This window comes from Carcharhinus amblyrhynchos, chromosome 2 (genome assembly GCF_965287045.1).
Source record: "Carcharhinus amblyrhynchos chromosome 2, sCarAmb.v2.hapA, whole genome shotgun sequence".
In the NCBI taxonomy this organism is placed as follows: domain Eukaryota; kingdom Metazoa; phylum Chordata; class Chondrichthyes; order Carcharhiniformes; family Carcharhinidae; genus Carcharhinus; species Carcharhinus amblyrhynchos.
In genome coordinates, this window is record NC_137325.1 from 2,560,475 (window position 1) to 2,587,567 (window position 27,093).

A 27,093-nucleotide genomic window follows, 5' to 3' on the forward strand; every position below is an offset into this window, starting at 1 on the left:
AGAACAGGATTCTTCTTTGGCCTCAGGCATGGTGGCACAATGGTTAGCACTGCTGCCTCCCAAATCCTAGGACATGGGTTTGATTCTCAGCTTGGGTCACTGTCTGTGTGGAATCTGCACATTCTCCCCGTGTCTGCATGGGTTTCCTCCACTTTCCTCCCACAGTCCAAAGATGTGCTGGTTAGGTGCATTAGCCACACTAAATTCTCCCTCAGTGTCCCCAAACAGGTGCAGGAGTATGGCAACTCAGGGATTTTCACAGTAACTTCACCATAATGAAGTATAGTATACTTGTGACTAATAAATAAACTTTACTTTGATTTTACGAGCCTTGGCTGAGTGAGGTCTTAAAACATCACCCATGATATCATCGCTGTAATGGAAACATAGCTTAAAGAGGGACAAAAATGGCAGCTCAATAGCCCTGGATGAAGAGGATGGGGAGGGGGATAAAAAGGGTGGGAGTGTAGCATTATTGGTTAAAGAATCAATTACAGCTGTCAAGAGGAATGGTATACTAAATGAAGCATCAAATGAAACAACGTGGGTTGAGCTCAGAAGTTAAGAATGTGCAGGAGTGTACAATAGGCCCCCAAATAATACAACAGCATTAGAACAGCAAATACGTAGACAGATTTCTATTACGACTGAGGCCTGATATTGAGACTAATAATAAACTATGATGTCAGTAATAATAAACTAACAGGAATTGTTTAGTAACATGTCTGTATTCTAGCACTGTCAGCATGTGACTGGCTCGACAAACTGCACCCAGGAGTTTGAGTCCCATGTCTTACGGGAGTGTAATAACTCCACGGAAAGTCCCGTCACAAGTTACTTTATTTACACCATGTATCTGTACACAGCCAGCTCTCCAATTGCTTACTGCTGAATGCAGGCAGAGAGTCTGACATACCTGCTTTAAATAGGGAGCACGAGGCTCCCTGATTTAACCATCAATTAGGACTCATCTGGTAGTTCTTTTCTGGTACCAACATAATAAGCTAACTCAAATTAACATAGCGACAAATTAAAAGAGGCAGCTCCCCAAAAGGAGGGGGAAACAACCCAAAATAAAAACAAAGTTGAAAGGAAACTTAAAACATTAAATCATAATGTGATTTTTTTGGGGTTTATAATGCACCCCAGCCCCTGCAGTGCCCAATGAGTGCGGAAAGCATCAATTGTCCCTGTGGACACCGCATGCTCCCTCTCCAGGGACACCTGGCCGTGAATATTGCTGCGATGGAGGGGCAGACAGTCAGGATGGATGACCCTGTCAATCACCCACTGCTTCGACCTGTTGAAGACACACCTCGCCAGGCCCAGGAGCAGGTTCATGAGGAGGTTGTCCTCCCGAACGGCTTCTCTCCGTACCAGGTGCCTGTGGATCAGGAGCGTGGGACTGAAGTGCAAATAAAACGTTAATAAAAGGTTTTTCAGGAAAACGAAAAGGTTGTGCAATCTAAGATATAAAACTTAGACATGGTCTACAGACTCCACAAGATCGCAGAAGGGGCAAACTTGGGAGCCCATGAACTGGAAAAACCTACGGTTGTATGGAACTGCCACATGCAATATAAGGCTCATTTGGTACTTCATACTCTAACAAGCCAACCTCATTAGCCTAGCTCAAGTCATCACAACGGGCATGCCCCAACATACATATCAATTTCAGAGACTAAAAACAACAGGGCAATAATTGTCAGGGGCTTGACATCTTATAACATCTACTACCCTAATATCAACTGGGATACAAACAGTGTGAAGAGCATAGAGAGCACAAACTTCTTCAACTGCTTTCATGAATCTTTATTTAGGTAGCAAGCCATAAGCCCAATGAGAGTGGTTCAATTCTAGACTTAGGGTGGCATTTACCGGCTCTTCCCAACAGTGGGATTTTCCTGTCCCACTGAAGGTGTCCCTGCAATGATGGGATGGCCGAGCCATATGAAACACCACCAACATCAGGAGGAAGCAGACAATCCTGCCAGCTGCCAATGGTGGGCCATTTCTGACACCAGAAAAGCTGCCACAGCGGATTTGGAAGATCCAACCCTCAATCTCAGGAAATAAAGCTGGTCAAGTGGATAAAGAAGCAGTTGGTGTACCAGTGGCATTGTGATATTATTACTGGACTAGTAATCCAGAGACTCAGGGTAATGCTTTGGGGATCTGGGTTCAAATCCCACCAGGACAGATGGTGAAATTTGAATTCAATAAAAATCTGGAATTAAGAATCTACTGATGACCATGAAACTATTGTTAATTATTGTTAAACCCATCTGGTTCACTAATGTCCTTTAGGGAAGGAAATTTTCCATCCTTACCTAGTCTAGCCTACATGTGACTCCAGGCGCATAGCAATGTGGCTGATTCTTAATAGCCCTCTGAAATGGTGACCATCAGATAGTTAGATTTAACAACAATATCAACAAATTGGGGGAAGATAAATTCCAAAAGCTGAGAGATGAGCTGACAGAAATCGACTGGTCACAAATATTGGAAGGAAAAACTATGTCAAAGCAGTGGAAGGCATTCAAAGGTGAAATTCTCTGGGCACAGTGTAAACATGTCCCCACAAAGAAGAGGGTGGTTCTGTCAAATCGAGCCTCTATCTAGAAACATATCAGTCAAGATAAAGCAGAAAAATAAAGATTATGACAAACTCAAGCGACATAAGACTACAGAGATCGTAAAGGAGTATAGAAAGTACAGGGGCGAAATAAATATGGAAATTAGAAAAGCAAAGAGAGGATGTGAAAACATTTGGACAGGTAAACATCAAAGACAATCTGAAGATGTTTTACCAGTACTTCAAGAGCAAGAGAGTAACTAAAGAAAAGGTATGGTTGAGCAAAGATGCTTGATTCTGAAGATGTGACAGGTTCTCAATGAGAACTTTGCCTGTGCCTTCACTAAGAAGAGGGATGATTCAGACATTCTAGTTAAAGAGGACGAGTGCAAAATACCAGATACAATAAGCATTGTGAGAATGATAGAACCCCCACAGTGCAGAAAGAAGCCAACCTGCCCATCAAGTCTGCACTGACTCACCAAAAGAACATGCCACCCAAGCCCTCCCCTCTGCCCTATCCCCACCCACAGAGTTACCATGGTTAATTCACCTAACCTACATATCTTTGGAGAAGAAGTGTTGGAAGCGCTGGCATCCTTGAAGTTGGATGAATCACCAGATGGATTGTATCTCAGGCTGTTGAAGGAAGCCAGGGAGGAAATAATCAGTGCTTGGAGGATTGTTTTGCAATTCTCACTAGAGATAGGTGAGGTCCCAAAGGATTGGACGTTTGTGAATGTTGTGCTAATCTAGCTCACCCTATATCCATTAAATCCACCATGTGCACTTGCAGAGATGAATAATTTTCTGAAATGTCTCTTGATAAATTCAGTATTTAAAAAAAATCTTGCCTTTGATAAAACCCATTCACCACATTTAAATTCCTTTAATCCTTACAAAAACAAGCATTTTTAAATACAATCCCATTTCCAATAGTTCGTAACTGCCTGGTGCTGCCAATCAAACTGTAAATAAACAGTTCCCCTACTGTGATAATGAAAGGTTGTAAAATCAATCATGCAGCATTGACCCTGTAATGTTAACCCTCATGCTTATGACAACAGAGTGAAATAACAAACATTGATTTTTTAATAATACTGCAAACTGTTTTTGTTCATATAAAAGGCAGAAATTTAAATTCATTGACAGCATGACGACTATTATAACAACTCTCTTTACAGCTGTCTTGACAGTTCCAGTGAGCTTGACTGTTCCAATGAGTTTATACATTTCTTATGTACGTTCATGGCTCATTATAACAATCCAAAAAGCACCCTACTTCTCCCAAAGGACACCTTCCCACTTCAAAAATGCACCTGACCTCTTCCTAATGTGTCCTAGGACATATCCAAAAGGTTATTCTACCTCTCCAAAAAACTCTAACAGCTTTAGACCTTCTGGTACTGATGTAAAGCATAAATATTGGGCAGGATTCTCCAGTCATTCACGCCAATGGGATTCTCTGGTCTTGCTGTACGAGAACCTCAAGAGAGTAACTAAAGAAAAGGTATGGCCTCGGAAAGAGGTTTGATTCTGAAGATGTGACAGGTTCTCAATGAGAACTTCGTGTCTTCTCAAAGGAGAGGGATGATTCAAACATTCTAGTTAAAGAGGAGTGTAAAACATTAGATACATTGAGAATCTGTCACATTTTCAGAATCAAATACCTTTGCTGGGACATACCTTTTCTTTAGCTACTCTCTTGAATGGCTGAGTGCCAACTTCTCCCTGCTCACTGGCTGCAACAGTGGGGCATGGACAGCTGGATAATTCTGCCCATTGTATTTCAGAAATACAACCAGTGAAAGCCAAATCTGACCAAGGTAGGTGCATTCTGACATGTGCAGTTATTTCTATGAACCAGAGATTTGTAAATTAGAACCCATCATCATTCATTTGCTGTGAAAAAAGGTGAGGGTCAGATTTGGAAGTGGGACCTCTGGATCCAGGCATCTATCGACACCTTTGTAAAGATGGAGAGCTTTCCATTTGTACAATAATTCAGACCTCTGCAGCTTAACATTTTAGAAATTTAATACATTGAAGAATCCAATTCAGGTATTATCAACCTTTAATTAACAAAATAAAGGAAGCCAGAGGAGAAAATACCATTTAAATCTTGTCATAACACGGTGATCAAACATTTCAGAGATACGTATTGATCAATTGCCTTTATTATGTGCATTTCTTGTTTAGCCATGCCATTACGTGCTGCTGGATTATTGATCCCAAAACAATTGAATGTTTAATATATTACTATGCATCCCTATGCATTGATCAGTCTACATTTTTAACTGTATTGCAATGTGCAGCAATTTGTATGTAAAATACGGAAAGTGTGTGAGGAAGTACAAAAATAACTCCTGAAGAGCAGTAAGGAACGAAAGCAGAATGCATGTTAACCCGACAATTCTGCTTGTGGTTTTTATGGATTCTGCTAGCTAGTTAAGCAGGGTATTAGGAAGTTCACACATCACTTGTGTCTATGTGACAGATGGCAATCTTTACTGTGCTTATAACTTCCATTTGCTGTTTGTGTCTTCCATTTAAATTTACACAAGTTCCAACTTGCATTTTCCCTCTATCGATGTTATCTTGCCACGATAGAAGTGAGTATTCACAGTCTCCCAGTAACCCTGGCACGGCCAAGCTATTTTGCAGCAGACTTACATTAATACTCGGATGTCAGTGCTCACAGAGTTTTCGCAGTAAGTAATAAGAGTGGACATTTTGAAAATCAAAAGCATAAAAAAAATTATGTAAAGATAATTTATTTTGACGTATTTTTGATATCACTATTACAGATGCCCAGCATCTCACAAATGGATTGACAAAGGTTTTGGTCTCTTTTCACCGGCTTTCCACAAAATATTCAAGAGAAGAGGGAATTAGCTGATAAACAGGCATCGTATAAACTTGGCTGAGAGACACAGAGCATGGTGAAGGTCCAGGACAAGTTCCTGCGTTGATTTATTTCCAAAGACTGCGATCAAGTTCCAGATGATTAGCTGTGCAATCGTATTTTCAATGCTCTAAAGGCAAACAAGGAATTGCAAAAACTGGATCGTTATCAGCAAAGACCAGATAGAAAATACCCAGAGAATCTGCTGATATCAGTTACACCATCTGCACCGAACCTTTGTCACATCTTAGACACTTTGTAATGCACATTCTGCCCTTTTCTATTTGCAGTGAGGAAGTGTGATTGTGAGCTGGTGCCTGCATTCGTATTCTTTAATCTGTTTGTCATTAAATATAGCATTTTATTGTTTAACCAGATTTAGTTCAATCTTGGCATGTGACTCTGCTCCTGAAATAACACCATGGGATAGAAACATAAAGAGCGGAATTCTCCGGCCATGCTGGTCTAAATGTCGGAAATTCCCATCCGGCTGTCAATGGGGTTTCACGTTGTCCGCAACCCACCCGCTAAAATTCCAGCGGTGGACGGGATGGGAGAATTCCAGCCAAAGAATCCCAAAAGTCCTCTCTCTTCCATTGGAGCTGAAGCATTGAAGGCAGTGTGCCTCTCATATGATAATGTCCAAAAGTGAATCAGTACCAATTTTTCCCTCTCTCCCAATTCCTATTTCTAACAATTTCAAATGGAACAACAAAACGGAGAAAGATGACATCCAATTCATTACCTCTTTCACGCTAACCCACAAAGTCTAAATTGCTCCAATAATTTTAAACAGATGGATAACTGTATTAAAATAGTAGGAGGTTAAAATGTGCAGTAAATGCTTCTGGTTTAAACTGTCCTCCGTGCACCAGTGAACTGCCAACACAGATGCTTGTCCTACCCCACTGACTGTGCTTGAACCACAAGCCGCTACCCTGGACTGTGGTGCGTCCAGCATGCATGCTGAGTTCCTGCTGAGATTCCTCAAACCATTGCCTTTATTAACCAAGCCACTGAATATCAGAGCAGGCAGGTTATGATGAAGCTTCATAAAATGCTGGTTAGGCCACAACGTGAGTGTTTATGATGGGCAAAGGGCCTCTTTCTGTGCTGTAAGACTCTATGGCAAAACCTGCACCACTCAGCCATGACAGCTCTACTGAGTGCTACATGGCCAGATTCGGTAGCTGAGTGGTTTAAGAAGCAGAACCACCCCAAAGGTGGACCAATTGATCAATTGTAGCCTTCAGCAGAGACTCTGAGATCTACACGAGGAGATGTGACTGCTGGAAGGTGGAACAGGCTGTTCATAAGCTGCCTTAACTCCTCCTCTGTGAGGTTGGTGGGTAGGGGGTACATTGAGGGGGGGGGGGGCAGAAGTCATTACCATCACTTTCTGAGCTCACCTCCAGATTGGAAAATGATGGGAAGTAGGGTAGATGACAGAGGAACACACTGGACATCTCAGCACTGTAGAATGGGCAGGGAATGCCAACATATTACCAATTGCACCCTTGGGCAATTTCATTGTTAAGTGGTTTGCATTGTTAAAGGCAGGTAATGAATGACAATAAATGGACATAGTTGGATTGTAGGGGAACAGAGGGAGGCTGGTACACTGCTGAGTTGATCTGAGAATAAACTTGCTGAAGGTAAAGCTTCTGGCTTATTCCTTCACTATACAGGGTTATTGGGGTTCACAGGGAAGGAGTGGCCACTGGTCCCAGCAAGACTGAGAAGGGAAATCTCTGCAGGAGTAGTGAGATGACACTTGCTTTGCTGCCTGAATCTTCTGTAATTCTCTGCTGCAATCTTTCCTGATTTGGGCTGCAATAATAGAGCAGAATTCTGACCTGTATTTTGTGAACCATGTGCCTCCCACAGGATCTCTGTGTTCCACCAATTCTGGCCTTTTATGCAGTCCCAGTTGTCAGTGCTTCATGACTGATGGCTATGATTTCAGGAGATTTTGAGCTCTGGAATTCCCTCCCTAGACCTCACCAGCACAGTTGCACAGTGGTTAGCATTGCTGCCTCACAGCGCCAGTGACCCAGGTTGAATTCCTGGCTTGGGTCACTCTCTGTGTGGAGTTTGCACGTTCTCCCTGTTTCTGCGTGGGTTACCTCCGGGTGCTCCGGTTTCCTCCCACAATCCAAAAAACTTGCTGTTTAGATGCATTGACTATGCTAAATTCTCCCTTGGTGTACCCAAACAGACACCAGAATGTGGCAACTAGGGGATTTTCATGGTAACTTCATTGCAGTGTTAATGTAAGCCTACTTGTGACAGGAATAAATAAACTTTAGACCTTACAAACCAGTGCAAAACAAGCACAAAAGCAATGTTATCCATAGAGGACCCAAGAAAATTCATAGGCTGCAAATTTCCTGTCTCGCCCACCGCCATGCTAAATTGCCACTCAGCATCAGGTGGACTAGCAGAGTGAATATGTTGGGTTATGGGGATAGGGACTGGGTGGGATTATGATTGGTACAGGCTCGATGGGCCGAATGACCTCCTGCATTGTAGGGATTCTATTCTATGAAACTCCCCCCCATACCTCTTTCTTTGTTTTAAGACACACCTTGAAACATACTTGTCTGACCAAGCTTAGGTGACCGAGGGGATTTTCACAGTAACTTCATTGCAGTGTTAATGTAAGCCTACTTATGACACTAATAAATAAACTTAACAAAAAGCTCCTGGTCATCTAATCTAATGTCTCCTAAATTTATTAGCTTTTCTTCACACCCACACTCTTTTTTTACACTGGGGAATAATGAGAGGAAGTAGTGGAAGGATTAGTGAGTCGATTCTCAATCCATTGAACCATATTGAATGCTCCTCTGCAGGAGGAGGAGGTCTTGGCATTAGTCTCAAAGCTGGATCTTCATGTCCAGAAGTAAGGGTGCTACCACTGCACCGCGAGACCTCCATTCATGCCTCCTTATGTGGTCAATGTCAATTGTTTTCACTCATCTGGTTAATGGTAGGGTGTTGGGGAGAGTTACAGAACATAGAGATCTAGGGGTACATGCTCATAGTACCTTGAAAGTGGAGTCACAGGTGGACAGAGTGTGAAGAAGGCATTTGGCATGCTTGGTTTCATTGGTCAGAACATTGAAGTGGGTATGCCAGCGTTGGACTGGCGTAAACACAGTAAAAAGTCTGACAACACCAGGTTTTAGTCCAACCGATTTATTTGATAAATAAATCAATCGGTTGGACTAAAACCTGGTGTTGTCAGACTTTTTACTGCACAGAACATTGAATAGAGGAGTTGGGACGCCTTGTTGGCGTTGTACAAGACACTGGTAAGGCCATACTTGGAATACTGTGTGCAATTCTGGTCACCCTATTATAGAAAGGATATTATTATTAAACTAGGAAAAGTGCAGAAAAGATCTACTAGGATGCTACTGGGACTTGGTGGATTGAGTTATGAGAAGAGGCTGCATAGACTGGGGCTTTTTCTCCGGCATGTGGGGTGACCTTATAGAGGTCTATAAAATAATGGAGGGCATAGACAAAGTGGATAGTCAATATCTTTTCTCAAAAGTAGGGGAATCTAAAACTAGAGGATATAGGTTTAAAGTGAGGGGGAGAGATACAAAAGTGTCCAAAGGGGCAATTTTTTCACACAGAGGATGGTGAGTGTCTGGAGTAAGCTGCCACCAGTAGTAGTAGAGGCGGGTACAATTTTATCTTTTAAAAAGCATTTAGTTACATAGGTATGATGGGTATAGAGAGATGTGGGCCAAGCGGGGGGAAATTGGGATTAGTTTAGGGTTTAAAAAAAAGGGCAGCATGGACAAGTTGGGCCAAAGGGCCTGTTTCCATGCTGTAAACCTCTATGACTCTACAACTCTATGACCTGATGAATGGGTAATGCTCTGAAAGCTCATGCTACCAAATAAACCTGTTGGACTTTAACCTGGTGATGTGAGACTACTTACTGTGGCCACCCCAGTCCAACGCCAGCAACTCAATATCATAGTTGTTTCCTTTATAATGCTTCTGTGAAGCATCTTAGATGTTTGTTACGTGAAAAGCATTACATAGATGCAAGGTGTTTCTGTAGTTGTTGTTATTGTCTGATATAATTTTACAGCTTTCAACTTCTTCTTTAATGATATTCAAACACAAGAGATAGGATTGATAACTTGCTTTACTCAGAATGTTTATAGAGCCCAGTGATAAATGGATGTCCTTTTCTTCTTTCCTGCTTTTTATCTTGATCAATACATTAATGTACAACAATTAAATTAATGTATGAATTCCCTCAGGTCTTTCATCATCATAGTGAAACCTGTTTAAACTCAACTGTGATAAGACCTGATCCAGATTAAGGTCAAAACTGTTCCACATAATGGTTTCCAGTTACCATATTTCAAAATATAAAGTTCTGTCAAGGCTAAGAATTTAGATTAAAGATCAATTCATTCCAGAGTTATTTAAGAAAACAAGGACTTCGTAACTGGATAGCTTTTTAATCAAATCACTGTCTAAATAGGCTATCAGTAGTTGTATGAGGCAACTTGTTTTTAAATGCTGATAGTTCTGGTATGCTGCAATGCAAAAAAAAAGGAGGCTTGAAATCAAGGCTGCTTCAGAAACAAAGAAACTAGAAGCAGGAGTAGGTTCTTCCAGCCTGCTCCACTATTCATTTTGCTCATGGTTGATCACCAAATTCAATATCCTGATCCCCCCCCTTCCTCCCATATCCCTGCAGCCCCCCAGGGCTATATCTAATTTCTTCTTGAAATCTGACAACATTTTGGCCTCAACTACATTCGTTGATAATGAATTCCACACATTCACCACCCCCTGGGTGAAGAAATTTCTCTTCACCTCAGTTCTAAAGGTTTATCCCTTTTTCTCAAACAATAACCCCGAGTTCTGGACTCGCCCCACTACTGGGAACATTCAATCTGAATCTACTCAGACAAACCCTGTTAGAATTTTATAAGTTTCCATGAGATCCACGCTCACTCTTCCAAACTCCAGTGAACATAATCCTAACCAACTTCGTCTCTCCTCATATGACCGACCTGCCATCCCAGGAATCAACCTGGCAAACCTTGGTGTCCTTCCTCAGATAAGGACACCAAAACTGCACACAATACCCCGGGTATGGCCTCACCAACATCCTGTGCAACTGCAGCAAAGCATCTCTATCCCTATACTTAAATCTTCTCATGATGATGGCCAACATACCATTTCCCTTCTTTACTGCCTGCTATACCTGCGTGCTTACTTTCAGTGACTGATGCGCAAGGAATCCAAGGTCTTGCTGAGTATCCACTTCTCTGAATTTACACCCATTCAAATAATAATCATCTTTCCTATTATTGCTTCCAAAGTAGATAATCTCACATTTATCCATGTTATATCCACCATGCTTTCATGTCAGAGTGTATTCTCCAATTCATAAAATATTTATCCTGCTATGTTCCTCTACCTGAGGAGATAGATTTCGGAAAGTGACCTGAACTCTAGCTATAGGCAGCTTCAAGTCAGGCCAGGTAATCTACAGTTACCCAGGTATGACCAGGTAAAGGCACATACTGTTTAATTGGAACATGAGCTTGCTTAAGAGAATTGCCTTTGTATTGAACTCCAGCAGAATATGGGAGGAAAAGCCCAAAAGACATTAGAGAGTGGGTTCATTAAAAAAAAATACATTCATCTTGATTTCAAACAAGGTTTATTTCTGGTTTTTAATTCCAACACACCTACTTGGTCCAGGACTATGCTTCTAACGTGAAACAAATGGGTGGACATTGGCTGCTGACAACAATATGAACAAGTTCTTAGCAAATCAGCAGTGTGATATACACTGAAGTTATTTTAACTTTCCATTGACTTGGAAAATATTGCAAAGATATTTAATTCCAACCCAAATGAAACTGATAAAGATCTCAGGAAACCAGTCTCCAAAAATTGTTTGAATGATTGTTTCCTGCGACAGAGTAGAGGTCAGAGATAGTGTTTTGATTCAATCCTAGCCAGTTCCTCAATGCTGGAAAACACCCCAGAATGTCCATTTGGTTCAGTTCAGTGGGAATGAGGGTAAATCTTTGGACCAAGGTCAGTTTCTATTTGACCAGAAACATCAGAGCACTGATTTTAACTCGGAGTGAGTATCAAGCAGGGAGGCGATAGCCTAGTGGTATTATCGCTAGACAATTAATCCAAAAGCTCAGCTAGTGTTCTGGGGACCCGGGTCCGAATCCCGCCACAGCAGGTGGTGGAATTTGAATTGAATAAAAAAAATCTGGAATTATGAATCTACTGACGACCATGAAACCATTTTCAGGGAAAAACACATCTGGTTCACTAACATCCTTTAGCGGAGGAAATCTGCTGTCCTTACCTAGTCTTGCTTGCATGTGACTCCAGAACCACAGCAATGTGGCTGAGTCTCAAATGCCCTCCAAGGGCAACTAGGGATGGGCAGAAATGCTAGACAACCAAAAAAAGCCCAAGTCCCACAAATGGATAAAAAAAAACAGCAGATAGAAATAACAGAAATCCCTGGCATTGGCACTGTTACCACAAGTTAATTCATCAATTACCCTATATGAATGGTAGCTGGTATAATTTAGGTGAAATTTACCTGAGATCTATTTTCGATGATGAATAGATATTGGTTCTAGAATCCCTCGGGATTCCTTTTGCTGCTGGAACTTGGTTGCAAACCATGTTTTTAGCAGGTGATTCACATCAATGTGTGCACTCGGAGTGGGATAAGCTGCCGTGGTGGGTTGATTGGTGGGGTTGAAATGTCGGTCAGCGTCAGATCATCAGCCAGGACAGAAAGACCGGGCATTTGGGTAAACTACGGGGACGGATAACTCGGGGGAAAGTTGGGGTCTTGGGGTCTTTGATTTCCTTGGTTCCTTTCAAACTTATAGCAGTTGGGGTGGTGGGGAGTGTGGTGGTGGGGGTGGAGGCGAGGTGAGACATACCTGACAGGTAAATCTATGCCCCATTTTGAGGTTACTAGTACTTCATTGAGGTTGATTTGGGCTGATTAATTCTCTATTATTCTTTGTTTTCCTTCTCAGTGTTAAGCCAGATACTGAACAACATGCCAGTGAAAATGAACCTCAGTAACAAATGATGTTGATCAAAACATAGGCACCGTGACCCTTCAATATAAAGAGCAACACAGTGAAATGGAAAATGTCTGCAGAAAGATCTATCGTCGACTTAACTTTGTATTTTCAATTTAACGTGCCAAGTCTGAAATGTTGCTTTAATTTTCCTCTCTCAGAGGGGTGAGTGGGCAAAGATACAAAAAGTTAAATGAACATTGATGATTATCCACTTTCTGGACTGACGATAAAGTTTATTATCTTTGAGGCAATGATAACAAACTGAACAATCAGCCTATTACTGAACTTCCTGAGAGATGTCTTTCTCTCTTTCTGATCTCCCCTTTAAATCCAACCTCCTGAATGTTGTGTTCCTCAGAGTCAGAGTCCTCCCAACATTTCCTCCCGCTGTGTCCAATCACTCCTGCAAAATCACTGCCAATGCTGATCCTTTACCCAAGCTATTTCACACTCTCCATATTGATGTGCTGCGCTCTCTGAAGTGCTTCCTATAATGTTGCCACAAGCTGATCATCAATAGCCGTGTTTACACTCTGATTGATAACAGATCCGTCTACATACATACACCGGGATTTTACGACCCCCTCAGGCTCGTAAAACCTTGCCCGAGGCAAATGGAGAATTCTGTTCGGTGAGCCTCGCCCTCCCCAATTCCGGAGTGCGTGAGGTGCTGAAATTCCAGCCATAGGGATAAAATCAGGCTCATTGGCCTCTTTCCAGCTCAGAACGTCATTGAGTTTTACAGCACAGAAAGAAACCCTTGAGCCCAACGTGTCTGCATCAGCCACCAAGAACCTTTCGATTCTAACCCCATTTTCCAACACTTGGTCTGTAGCCTTGTATGCTTTGGCATTTCAAGTGCCCATTTAAATGCTTTTTAAATGTTAAACTCTACCGTCCTTTCAGACAGTGAGTTCCAGACTCCTACCACCCAGATTCTGGCTGAAAATGTTTCTCCTCAAATCCCCTCTAAATATTCTGCCTTAAATCTATGGCCCCTGGTAACTGGCCCCTCTACTAAGAGAGAAAAGTTTCTTCCATATCTGTATCCCACATAATTCTGGACACCTCAATCAGGTTCCCCCCATACCCCCACCCCCACCCTCAGCCTTTTCTGCTCTAAGTAAAACAACCCCAACCTATCCAGGATAAAAACAAATTACTGCGGATGCTGGAATCTGAAAACAAAAGATAAAATGCTGGAAAATCTCATCAGGTCTGGCAGCATCTGTAAGGTGAGAAAAGAGCTGAGGTTTCGAGTGCAGACTCCTTGTCAAAAGGTTGACATCAGCGCTTTTCTCTCCTTCCAGATGCTGCAAGACCTGGTGAGATTTTCCAGCATTTTCTCATTTGGTCCCGACCTATCCAGCCTCTCTTCATAACTTTCCAGCCCAAGCAACATCCTGGTGAATCTCCTCTGCAATCACAACCTTCCTATAATGTGGTGACCAGAACTGCACTCAGTACTCCAGCTGTGGCCTCATCAGCATTTTATACGCAGCATCATAACCTCCTTGTTCTTATATTCTGTGCCCCTCCTAACAACGGCAAGCATCCCATATACTGTCTTAACCGTCTGATCTAGCTGTCCTTCAGAGATCTTTGGACATGCACACCAAGCCCCTCTGGTCCTCTGTACCTTCCAGCATCTTATTGTTCATTCTGCATTCCCTTGCCTTGTTAGTGCTCCCAAAATGCATCATCTCACACCATGATAGATAAATGCTGCATTTCTTCAAAATTTCTGCTGCAGTGCCATTGGAACTTGTCAGAAATCCGGGACAGGATTTTCCAGTCGCATGCACTAGAAATTCCCATCTCAGGTTAACTGAATTAAAGTGGGGTCAGGATATTGAATTTGATGATCGGCCATGTTCAAAATGAATGGTGGAGCAGGGTCAAAGGGATGAATGGCCTACTCTTGCTTCTAGTTTCTATGACTTTTAAATGTACCATCAAATTTTCCGTCCCACTTGCAACAATTCCCACTATGGCCGGGATCAGGAAATCTACTCCTTGTTTTTCTTTTATTCGCTGATGTTTGTCTAGGTTGGCTTTCATTATCCATCCCTAATTGTTTATCGAGGAGGTAATGATCAAACACCTATAGCTGAACTGGCACAGGCTCAGCCACAGTGCTGTTCGGAAGAGGGGGGCTGCCAGGATTTTAATCGGGTGATAATGAAGGAATAACCAATATATTAGCGCTTGTTGCTTTTGTTCCCTGAGGTTGAGATTGTGGGTTTGGAAGAGTTGATGTGTGTAATTGAAACTTTGAATGCTTCCAATGAAGTCACAGCATGAAAAAAACAGCAGGAACTTCAGGGCTGTCCTCTTATTGAATGACAACAGAATGAAGTTATTTCTTTACTGAGTATTTTAATTTAATTTTATTGTTTAATTATTCAATTATTCAGTTCCAAAATAGCTGAATAATGGGGAGGCAGTTGCATTGTGGTATTGGCAGTAGACTAGTCATCGAGGGACCCAGGGTAGTGCACTGGGGATGTGAATCAGACCACGACAGCTTGGGAATCTGAATACAACAAAAACATCTGGAAATAAATATCCAATGCTGAAACTATTGTTGTAAGAAGCCACCTGGTTCACTACTGTCCTTCAGGGAGGGAAATCTATTGTCCTTACCTGGTGTGGCCTATGTGTGATTCCAGAGCCACAGCAATGTGGTTGCCTCTTAATTGCCCTCTGAAATGGCCCAGCCAGCCAATCAGTTGTATCAAACTACAGAAAACCTCAAACAAAGAAACAAAACTTGTCGGACGATCCAGCATTAACCTCAACATCAGGAACAGCAATGGTAAACCCAGCCCTGTCAAACCTGCAAACTCCCCCTTACTAACATCTGGGGTTTGTGCCAATAATGGTGGGGGGGAGGGGGTGTTGTTTCACCGAGAAGACAGACAACAGTCTTACTCAAGATGCATTGCAGGAACTCACTAAGTCTGCTTGGACAGAGTCTTTCAAACCCACAACCACTACCATCTAGAAGAACAAGAGCAGCAGATACCTGGGAACACCCTCACCTGGAAGTTCTCTTCCAATTCACTCAACATCCTGACTTGGATAGATATCGGTGTTCCTTTACTGTTACCGGGGTAGAACTCCCTCCCTAACAGCACTATGGGTGTACCTACAATACATCAGCTGCTGAGGCTCACCACCACCTTCGCAGGGCTAACTAGAGGTGGACAGCAAATGCAGACCTATCTAGTGATGCAAACAAACCAGGAATTAGTCCTTTAAAGAATGGAAACTTTTTATTTCGGACAATTCATACAAGGCAAAGATGATTCTCAAATAGTCATTTAAAATATCTTAAGAGGAAATGTGTACTTAACAACACAAAACAAACCTTACAGCTTCAATCAGATGATCGGGCTGCTGTAAGTTGTGAAGTGGTTCTCAAGCTCCATTGCTGAGAGTTATTCTTTCAATTTCTGCTTTGGGAGAATCGAGTGTATAATCACTGGCAAAGATAAGTCTCACGGCCCTTTTTTATCACTAAATTACCATTACCTCATCTCAGACCAAGTTTGTATAATTCCATAACTGGTGAAGTTTAATTGACCACCTGGGTATATTTCCCATTCAAAGGAACAATGTACATTTCACAGTGTCTCCTTACCTGACTTTGCACAGTTGTTTATTACCTAGTCCCAGCTCTGTGATGGTCAAGGGTAGGGTAATCTAAGCTTTGCACAGAATATCTGATTTGATGCTCATCCAAAACCCAGAATATTACAGCAGCATTTTATTTCTTTCTAGAATTTACAGCCTTTTAAAATGTAGCCCTGCCTGAAGACCTCTGTAATCAATTACTAATTCTTCAATTTTAACTTAATTAAGGTACAGCACTTGCCAATAAACTGTTTCTATCTGGTCACTAATTACACAACAATTTTTAATTAATACACATGAGTAGACGACAACGCGGCAGAGTGGTTAGCATTGCTGCCTCACAACTCCAGGGACCTGGGTCCGATTCCGGCCTCCGGTGATTGTCTGTATAGAGTTTGCACATTCCCCCTGTGTCTGCGTGGGTTTCTTCCAGATGCTCTGATTTCCTCCCACAGTCCAAAGATGTGCATGGTTAGGTTGATTGGTTATGTTTAATTAACCCTTAGTGTCAAGGGGATTAAATACTTGGCGTTGCAATATAGAACCTGGGAGTTGCTGGTGCAGGCTTGGTGGGCCAAATGGCCTTCTTCTGCACTGTAGTGATTCTATTCTGTGAGTGGTTATGAGATGAAGTGCGTAAAATGGCTTCTTTGGCTATTAATTATTGCAAAATGACCCCTTGCCTTGTCAGCATATTACAGTGAATATGATACAAAAATAGACTACAAATGGTCAATTGCACTAAAAATCTACTACACATGATTATTTATATTGCTGCGAAGCAGAGGAAGTGAGATCCAGGGAGAGTGCCAAGGCACTGGTTTCAGCGTGGGCAGTACATCAAAAATGCTGCAATTAGCTTCAAGCCCCTGGTCGAGTAAAAGAAAAAGTAGCAAAAAGCTTCTCTTGCTGATTGCTATCCTCTGATCCCTGATTGGCAGTACACACTTGTGGGTATTTGACACAGACGGTTAGATTCAGTGTGAGGTTCTGGGTGATTGAATTCTCCGCTAGCATCAGTGTCTGGGTTGGCTAATCTGAGGATCGGGCCGCTAAGTGAAACTGTCGCCTTTTTATGACTGAACACTTGCAGGAAGAAATTAATGGAATAAGAGAGAATACTCTGCGGAGAAACAGAGCAGCCCAACTCATCTTTAGTGCCTGCACTCACCGTTCTCAGAAATGGCAGCAAGAGCTCAGGATACGGCAAACCGCAGAATCTCATCTATGAGATTGCAATTTACAATTTTTGCCACACTTTGCTGATAATTTAATCAGATTCCTGCACACAACGTGCGTGAACCTAATTTAAATACATTACAATACATTTACATATTATTAAATACTCCCCCTTCACCATTATACTGAGCCCAATGTGTATTTTCAAACTGCAGTGATGTGATGTCATGCCAGCGCCATTTGCAATAGGTTCACTCAGATGTGAACCTGTTGTGAGGGTTGCCCTGGGGATGCAAAGGTGGGCTTGGCCCCGGGGGAGAGGGGCATGGTCAGGCGATGATCCCTACCTTCGCTTCTTGGCACAGGTTGGCACCTGTCCATTCTCTGAATAAAATACTGGCAGCAAATTCTGGATTTCCATCTTTAACTGTGGGGGACCCAGAAATCCGGAAGTTGCTCTGAGTTTGAGTGGAATTATGACTGTGAACTCCAACACTATTGTCACCATTACTGCTGCAAAATCTGGCCATTGGCCTGTTAGAGTAAAGATGCCCCATAAAAACACACTGTGAAGATAGATTGTATACAGTGACTAGCTCCATCATAGTGACACGTCAGGATTTTTTAAAAATTTGATTGATTTGATTTATTATTATCTCATGTATTAACATACAGTAAAAAGTATTGTTTATTGCGTGCTATACAGACAAAGCATACCATTCATAGAGAAGGAAAGGAGAGAGTGCAGAATGTAGTGTTACAGCCATAGCTAGGGTGTAGAGAAAGATTAACTTAATACAAGGTAGGTCCATTCAAAAGTCTGACAGCAGGGAAGAAGTTGTTCCTGAGTCGTTGGTATGTGACCTCAGACTTTTGTATCTCTTCCCTGACAGAAGAAGGTGGAAGAGAGAATGTCCGGGGTGCATGGGGTCCTTAATTACGCTGGCTGCTTTTCCGAGGCAGCAGGAAGTGTTGATAGTTTACTCATGCACATCCATGTCAATAGAAAGCCAAACCCTACACACAGTCTTTTGGATTTTTATTTCAATCTCAAATATCAAAAAGATTAGCTTTTGATGCAACACTTTGGCTGAGATTCCCTGGTCTTGTTCATCTCGTTGCTGCTTCCAGTGAGAACAGAGAGGTAGAGTTAGTCTTTTTTCTATTCACTGCAGTGGGACCGGAGAATCCCAGCAGTGGGCAAGGTCAAAGAATTCTAGCCCCCATTTATTTTGATTTAATATTGTCACATGTATTTGGATACAGTGAAAAGTATTGTTTCTTTCACGCTGTACCAGCAAAGCATACTGTTCATAGAGTACATAGAGAAGAAGGAAAGGAGATGGTGCAGCATGTAATGTTACAGTTATAATTAAGGTGTTGATATAAGGTAGGTCCATTCAAAAGTCTCATGGCAGCAGGGAAGAAGCTTTTCTTGAGTCGGTTGGTAAGTGACCTCAGGCTTTTGTATTTTTCCCGACGGAAGAAGGTGGAAGGGAGAATGTCAGGGGTGTGTGGGGTCCTTAGTTATGCTGGCTGCTTTTCTGAGGTAGCAGGAAGTGTAGGCAATGTCAATGGATGGGACGCTAGTTTGTATGATACACTGGGCTTTCTTCATGATCATTTGTAGTTTCTTACAGTCTTGGTCAGAGCAGGAGCCATACCAAGCTGTGATACATCTGGGAAGGATGCTTTCTATCGTGTATTTATGAAAAATGGTGAGAGTCATAGTGGACATGCCAAATTGCCTTCATTTCAGTTATTGGGAATACAAATTACATTCTTGCCATCTAATCAATAGATAAGCAATATTAACTTTCTTCTAGATTTCATTCAGCTCATTAATTTGATATATCCCATGGCATTATGCATGAGCCCGAGCATTGTAAACTTTACTCTCAACTAACTATCATTCAGCATTATTTGGCTATAACATTTGTCATATTTGTTTGTTGTACACCAATAATTATAGTACATTCATACAATCTACAGTGTAGAAGGAGGCCATTTGGCCCATCAAGCCTGCACCAACAACAATCCCACTGAGGTCCTATCCCTTTAACCCCATATATTTACCCTCCTAGTTTCCCTGACACTAAGGGGCAATTTAGCATGGCCAATCAACCTAGCATGGAGTGTGGGAGGAAACCGAAGCTCCCAGAGGAAACCCACACAGGCACAGGGAGAACGTGTAAACTCCACACAGACAGTGACCCAAGGCTGGAGTCAAATCCAGGCCCCTGGCACTGTGCGGCAGCAGTGCTAACCACTGAGCCACCTCATTTATTTTGAGAAATTAGTCAAAAGAATTAAAACCCAAGAGCCACTTCCCATAAGTATGCCAACCAGTATGTGATCGATTGGCCCTTTATTTTCACATATATCCCAGTGCTTTTCCCTATTAGTCACATACAACACTATTATTCCTGCCAAAGTGAAGTCAATCCCAGGCATTTTCTCATAATTTTCTTTGCACATTCTACCTGCTCTATTTTTATAATATTCAATCCCTTACTGAACCTGTCTTATTTGTATAATTTAATAGCCTATCACCCGACACACATACAAATCCTTCTTCCAAATATCACAGTAATCACAATAACTAAACGTGATCCATTCAGATTTTACAAATCACCTGCTATTACAAAAGATATCAATTCTTTGGAAATGTCATTGGCTATAGAATCATCATTTGTGCAAAAAACACCCAGCAACATTATTTTACACGCTGCAAAATTTCAAAACTTGTTTCATTTGTGTAGACTCATTTTACTCCAATATATACATAACATTGATGTGACTTCATTTAATTTCAACAGTGATAGCTGTAGCTCAGTTCTGCAATAGGTGCATGCTTTTATTTGTGATCTCATGACGGCACAATGGCACAGTGGTTAGCACTGTTGCCTTACAGCACCAGGGATCCGGGTTTGATCTCAAGCTTGGGTCACTATCTGTGTGGAGTTTGCATCTTCTCCCTGTGTCTGTGTGGGTTTCCTCCGGGTGCTCCAGTTCTCTCCCACAGTCCAAACATGTGCGTATTATGTTGATTGGCCATACTAAATTGCCCCTTAGTGTCAGGGGGACTAGCTAGGGTAAATACGTGGGATTACAGGGATTGGGCCTGGGTGGGATTGTGGTTGGTGCAGACTCAATGGGCTGAATGGCCTCTTTCTGCACTGTAGGATTCTATGGTTCTTTTTCTGCAATAAAGGCACTATATAATTGCAAACTCCTGCTACTAATGCACCAATATGGAGTCATGCTTCAGCACTAAGGTCAGTAGAACATGATTTTTTTTCCATTCAGCTAAGTAGGTTTCCTGATGAAAAATGGGAGCTTGGTGATTAGTCTCTCTGCAGCACTTGATGTTCTGTTGATGTTTTTTTTCCCCCATTCTGAGGAACACCAAAGCAGCCGACACAACCTCTGAAGCCACTTGGCCACCTCATAATGAAGATTAATTTGTGTGGTATCTCATAATAATAGACATGGGAAACCCACCTTGGATCTTATTACCAGCTAGTTTTGAATTATAGAAGGCCATTACTCATCGTCTATTCAAGCAGTTTTATAACTATGAATTTCTTAGAAGATGGTAATTTGGTCTCAGTTTGTTAAATGGCCTGACTATTCCATGTATGGGGAAATGAAAATAGATTCCAATTGTTCCTGACAATGAAGAATGTGGGGCTACGAGCAACAGACAACGTAAGGAATTGAATAGAAGGGAAGCTCATCAAATCTTCACACTTCACACATAAGTGTTACTACTTAGCCTTGATCCTATTTATGAGCTGACCTTCACCTGGGCATCTCTAATTGGATTAGAGGGGAGGCTTCATGCTTCAGAAATTCAATCAGTTTTGTTCAGCGATGATCAACAATGTTGATGCAGAAAGCTGAAACCTAAGAGATAATTTACCACCTTCAAGATCTGAAAATTGGGTGATTTTTATATTCACAATATTTACCTTCATCAATCTACCCAAGTTTTCACGTGTGACATTACAACGTTGACATTTTCTGGGATAAATGGCATTGTAGGCTGTGATTACAGAAGGTTGGAAAATGGCTGTGTGAATTTTATTCAAATGTGCCGTGCATAAAAGTTAACTGCTTCACTTCTGAAGTTAATTGTGTTTGATGCATTTCTTCCTGAGGTGGAGTGAAAACGATTGGGAGGGATGGATAAATGCTCTTGGGAGAATGAGTGAAATCGCAAGCTTATTCCCCGAGTTTAAAAAGAAGTGACTGCATTATTCATAATCACGGCTGAATTATGGAGGACTATCCCTCTGTTGAAGGCATTAAAATTGCCATGAATTTATGAATACTTAAGCATTTAAAATGTTAAACATAATAGTGGTTTGGTGCTTTCTCAGATGAGATCAAGGACAAGAGAACACAGTTATTAGATAACTTGTGGAATCAAAATCCTCTTGCAGAAATTTGTGAGAAGGCTGGAAACCCAGTTTTATCTGCTGAACAGTTTAAGCATCTCCGTGATTATTTATTGACAATTACAGAGGCAGAAACCAATCACTTAACAATTCCCCAACTGAAAGCTTCACATCGATGCAAAGTGATTCTGAATATCAATTATTATTTTATTTCTGTTTGTTTCTAAATCACAGTTTAAATTGGATCTAGAAACACAAATGTTAAAGTAGTGAGGTCTGTCCTCAGAGATATTCTGGCACCAGTTTGGCATTGTGCTTATTGACTATAACTCAGTCTAGTGTGAAATCAACATACATAAGAACACATGAACTAAGAGCGGGAGTGGGCAATTCATCTCCTCAAGCCTGCTCCACCATTCAAAAAGATCTTGGCTGCTCTCATCTTGCCTTGAACTCCATCTTCCTGCCTGCTCCTCATGACCCTTCATCCTACTACTAGTTAAAAATCTATCTAGCTTCTCTTTAGATTTGTTTAGTGTTCCAGCGCTCATCTTCACTGGAGTAGAGAATTCCACAGATTCATGACCCTTTCATTCCTCCTCATTTTTGTTTTAATCTGCCACCCCTTAGCCTAAAGTACGGCCCCTCCAACAAGGGGAAACACCCTCTCTACATCTACCCCATTTAGCATCTTATATATCTGAACTAGATCTCCTCTCATTCTTCAAGTCTTCTAAACCGCTCAACCTCTCTTCATGTGACAAGCCCTTCATCTCTGGAACCAATTCAGTGAACCTTCTCTGAACTGCACGAGGTTTGTCTGCCTTTAATCCAGTAGTTTGCTCAGTACTTTTTCCCTTATTGATGGTGATCATTTTAAGTTCCTCCGGTTAAACAATTTCTGCATCACCTGTCACAATTGGGATGATGTGGAGATGCTGGCATTGGACTGGGGTAGACACAGTGAGAAATCTCACAACACCAGGTTAAAGTCCTTATCCCTCCATTCCCAACTTATTCATGTATTTGTCCAGACACTCCTTAAAAGTCACCATCGTATCCGTATCCACTACCTCCGTCAGCAGCGAGTTCCAGGCACCCACCACCCTCTGTGTAAAAAAATCTGCCTTGTAAATCTCCTTTAAACCTTGCCCCTTGCACTTTAAACCTGTGCTCCCTAGTAATTGACCCTTCCACCCTGGGAAAAAGCTTCTGACTATCCAGGGCTATTATGAAAGTGTATAAACTTGATAATGAGCTTAATTGATCCTTGATTGGAAATTTAAATACAGCAGGTGCAATTGCCAGGAGAGAGTTTAGGGATGGGCAGGAAAGTGGTGGGATTAACACTATCCCCCCTACCTCACCACCCCCCACAACCCACCTCCATGGTGGGCAACACACCTGCCAAGAGCAGATGTAATTCAGCCCATCATCTATTCCTTTTTTTTGACACATTATAAGCATGCTCCTGAGTTTTTGAAGTGTTCTGAGAATGTGCACCAGACATTAACTGTCTGAAGAAAATCTGAATCGAAAAGAAAAGTTGTGAGGAACCAGTCATAAAATGAACCTTCTTCTTGTCAGCAGTTGTATTGGGTTACTCTTGATGATCCAGCTTTTGTCAGTTTTTCGTTCTTAATATTCCCCCGCAATTATCCTGCATGCACTCCAATCCCTTTAACACATTCTTATTTTTTCACTGCATTTTTTTTTAAAGTTCTTGTCAACTCAAGAAAATGATAAAAGGTTCATAAAGAAACAGGATATAAGGAGAGCCATAGACAAACTTGCCTCCATGATAACCCAGTGGATGTAACTTGACAGTTTCATCAGGTACAAAAACAGAACTCAACACAAAAGCACCCCTGAATCTCTGGCTCCAGTTTGCAGCTTTTCTGGTTGATTGATAGGGTTGTAGCCTGTGATTAATTAATCTGCATGTTTGTCTAACAATCGTGCCCAACACATAAGCAAAATACTGTGGATCTGGTGTTGGAAATATGAAATCAAAATTGAAAACTCTGGAAATATTCTGTTTCTGTGGAAAAATTTCAGGTTGATGACCTTTGATCAGAACAATCATTCCTATCATTTTGATCTCTCTAAATTCCATTGGTCTTTCCGACCTGAGCATTTTGATTCTCATCCATTGGCTTGAGCTCCCTCTATAATTTCATCAGCGTCAGTCTTGTTTTAGCTTAGACCTTTCCACCCAGTTCTATTTGCATACCTACCTTCTGTCCTATCAGTTAAACCTTCCTTGAAGTCGCTGTCTTCAACTAAGTTCAGTTTTCCATCTGGATCTCCCTGTTCTTCATCTCGTTTTCCATGATCAAATGCAAAGTATCAGCCCCTGCTGTAAAATGCTGAGGTGTAACTTGATGGAAAGCAGGAGTCTCATAAGTTGTGATATTTTAATGGCAGAAGATTCCAATATAAATTATGCGAAAATTCCAATATCCCTTGGAGATAAGCTGTAGTAAGTGCAATAATTGGTGACAACCAGTGAGCTAACAAATGCAATGGGCTTAATAATGATTGCGTTTATATGTATAGGATGCTACAATCAATGTTGTCACTCTCAGCTCTCAGATCAATTTGGCTGTAAAAACATATTCTTTGCCCTAAGATCCCCGCGTTTGTTTCCCATTGGGCTATTAGGTCACATGACCCTTCTGACACACCCCTTAAATGAGCCCACGATTACAGAAACACTAGGTTAGTTTGGATGATAGGTTGACACCATCTTATGGTAAACATAATGATTAAGTTAGATTTTATCACAATGATAAAGAGTAAGCACTTTCCATTCTACATTTCTCTATCCCATTTTATATATGTAATTGTCCTTGTCTCCTCGTACTCTTCTCTATCCCGTAATTCAAACATTTGTTGAAACTCTGGTTCGGTTTCAGTTATCAATATATGGGGTACTACTGCACACTTTCCTACCTATTGGTAATAGGCATTGGTCATATTAAACAGTGATCCATAAAAAAAGCACAGGCCACACTGATTGGTATGGACCCATGAGGAATCTGAACACTTCCAGCCTCAGAACAATGATCTCACCATTTGGCCTCACCAAAGTTCTACACATGTTCAGGTCGGCTCTGGAGAGATCTGCTTCATTGTCCCTCCACCTTCCCCTTTATCAGCAAGGCTGTCTGTGGCTCACAGCTTTTTGCTAATTGGTATCAAAGGATTCCAACATCAAAATAGTTCAGGACTTCTAGCCAAGGATATTGGGTAGGAATGCATTTCCACTAGCTGTCCTGTGTCCGTTAACATGAACATTTGCCTCATGGACTCATTGTTGGAGTACAACGCCTGAATTTCCTGACACCTCACTGTAGCCATTCGTCATGGTGGAGTCTCCACAGATAAACTCAGCATTTCCAATATGTGAAGGCATCTCAATTGAACCTGGTTCTGTGATCACCCAATATTTACATGACCAGTTAACCAAAGGGAAATCCCATTTAACAAATATACCAGAATATTTTGATGATGTAACTATTAGGATAGATAAAAGGAAACCAGTCGATGTGATATATCTGGATTTCCAGAAGCATTCAATAAGGTGCCACACAAGGTTAATTGGCAAGATGAGGGTTCACAGAGGCAGGAGTAATATTTTAGCATGGAGTGAGGATTGGTTAATAGACAGAAAGCAGTGTGTGGACAAAGGTGATATTGTTTCACATTGGCAGACGATGAATAGTGGAATTCTGCAAGGGTCGGTGTTTGGGCCTTGCAGCTTTTCTCAATCTATATTAATGATTTAGATGAAGAGACAATGTTTTATCCCAGGTTTAAAATCTCTAGAATCAACTCCCATCCCAGGACTTGATAACCAAGGAAATTATGTTCATAAATTGACAAAACATTCTGTGTGTCAACTTCTAAATTCTTCCAAAATACACCAATGGCAGATGGCAAGAGGGAACATTTTCCTGACTAGGCATGTGATTGGATGCCTCCTAGATCACTATCTATAGGTCCAGGCTAGAACTTGTATGTGTAAGTGTGTGTTACCATAGCAACTCAGATTCCACTCTTCACTCTCTCTCTCTCTTTTTCCTGCTAACTCATTCTGATCCTTTGCTCTCTTTCTCCACTCCAGTCTCTTCTCCCAGAGACTGTGCGGACAGTCTCCTCTACGATGATTCGCACCACCATCTTCCTCTCCTTCCTCATTGCCCTTCTGTCTCCTTACTTGATGTTCCTTGGACCAGAGATGGAGCTTTGCTGCTCATGAAATGTCCTGAATTATTGCAGGGGTTCCCATTCTTGCATGGACCAGAGAACCAATCCTGCTCAGTCACACTATGTAACAGAGGTTGGAAATGTTAGAGAATGCTGAGGTTGGAGACACTGATAAGGAATCAGAGAATGATGTGATTTAATCTGTAGATACAGGTGAACAATGACACTGAGCGGTTGAATCAGTCTAGCTCGCTGTGAAAAATGGGCTAGTAGTGAATTGGCAGCATCACAGAATCCCTACAGTGCAGTAAGAGGCCATTTGGCCCATCAAGTCTGCACATTCTCTCCAACAGAACATTTTACCCAGGCTCACTCTGCATCCTATCCACGTAACCCCATGCATTTAACCTCACCAATTCCTCCAATGTACACATCTTGGGATACTAAGGGGCAATTTAGCATGGCCAATCCACCTAACCTGCACATCATTGGGCTGTGGGAGTATACTGGAGCACCCAGAGGAAACCCACGTGGACATGGGGACAACGTGTAAACTTCACACCAAGAACCAGAATCGAACCTGGGCGCTATGAGGCAGCTGTGCCAACCATTGTGCCACTGCACCAGCTTTTCTTTTCCATTGACTGAGAAATTATGCCCAACGGTTTATCGACTTTGACCAAGTGAAAGTGATCCTGGTAAATCAGCCTCCAGAAAGAGTTTGAACAATCATTCTGAGTACTCCAATGGAAAGGAGATCAAACAGGATGAAAAGTCAGCTGCCAGTTTACTACTGGCTTGTTTCTGACTCCCAAAGTAAAGTAATTTCCTCACCTTCATCCCCTCCCCATACGTTGAAGGCTTTCTGTGAAACTCAGTCTGAGACCCTCATCAAACTGAGCAGGAGACATACACAAGCTCTGTATCGCAGTGAGATTTTAATGACCTGTCATTTTAAATGATCCTCTCACATACCTCTCTTTGTAATGGTGCCCATTTGAGTTTGCACTGTGAGCTTTAGCATCCTACATTGGACCAATACATTGGATCAATCGT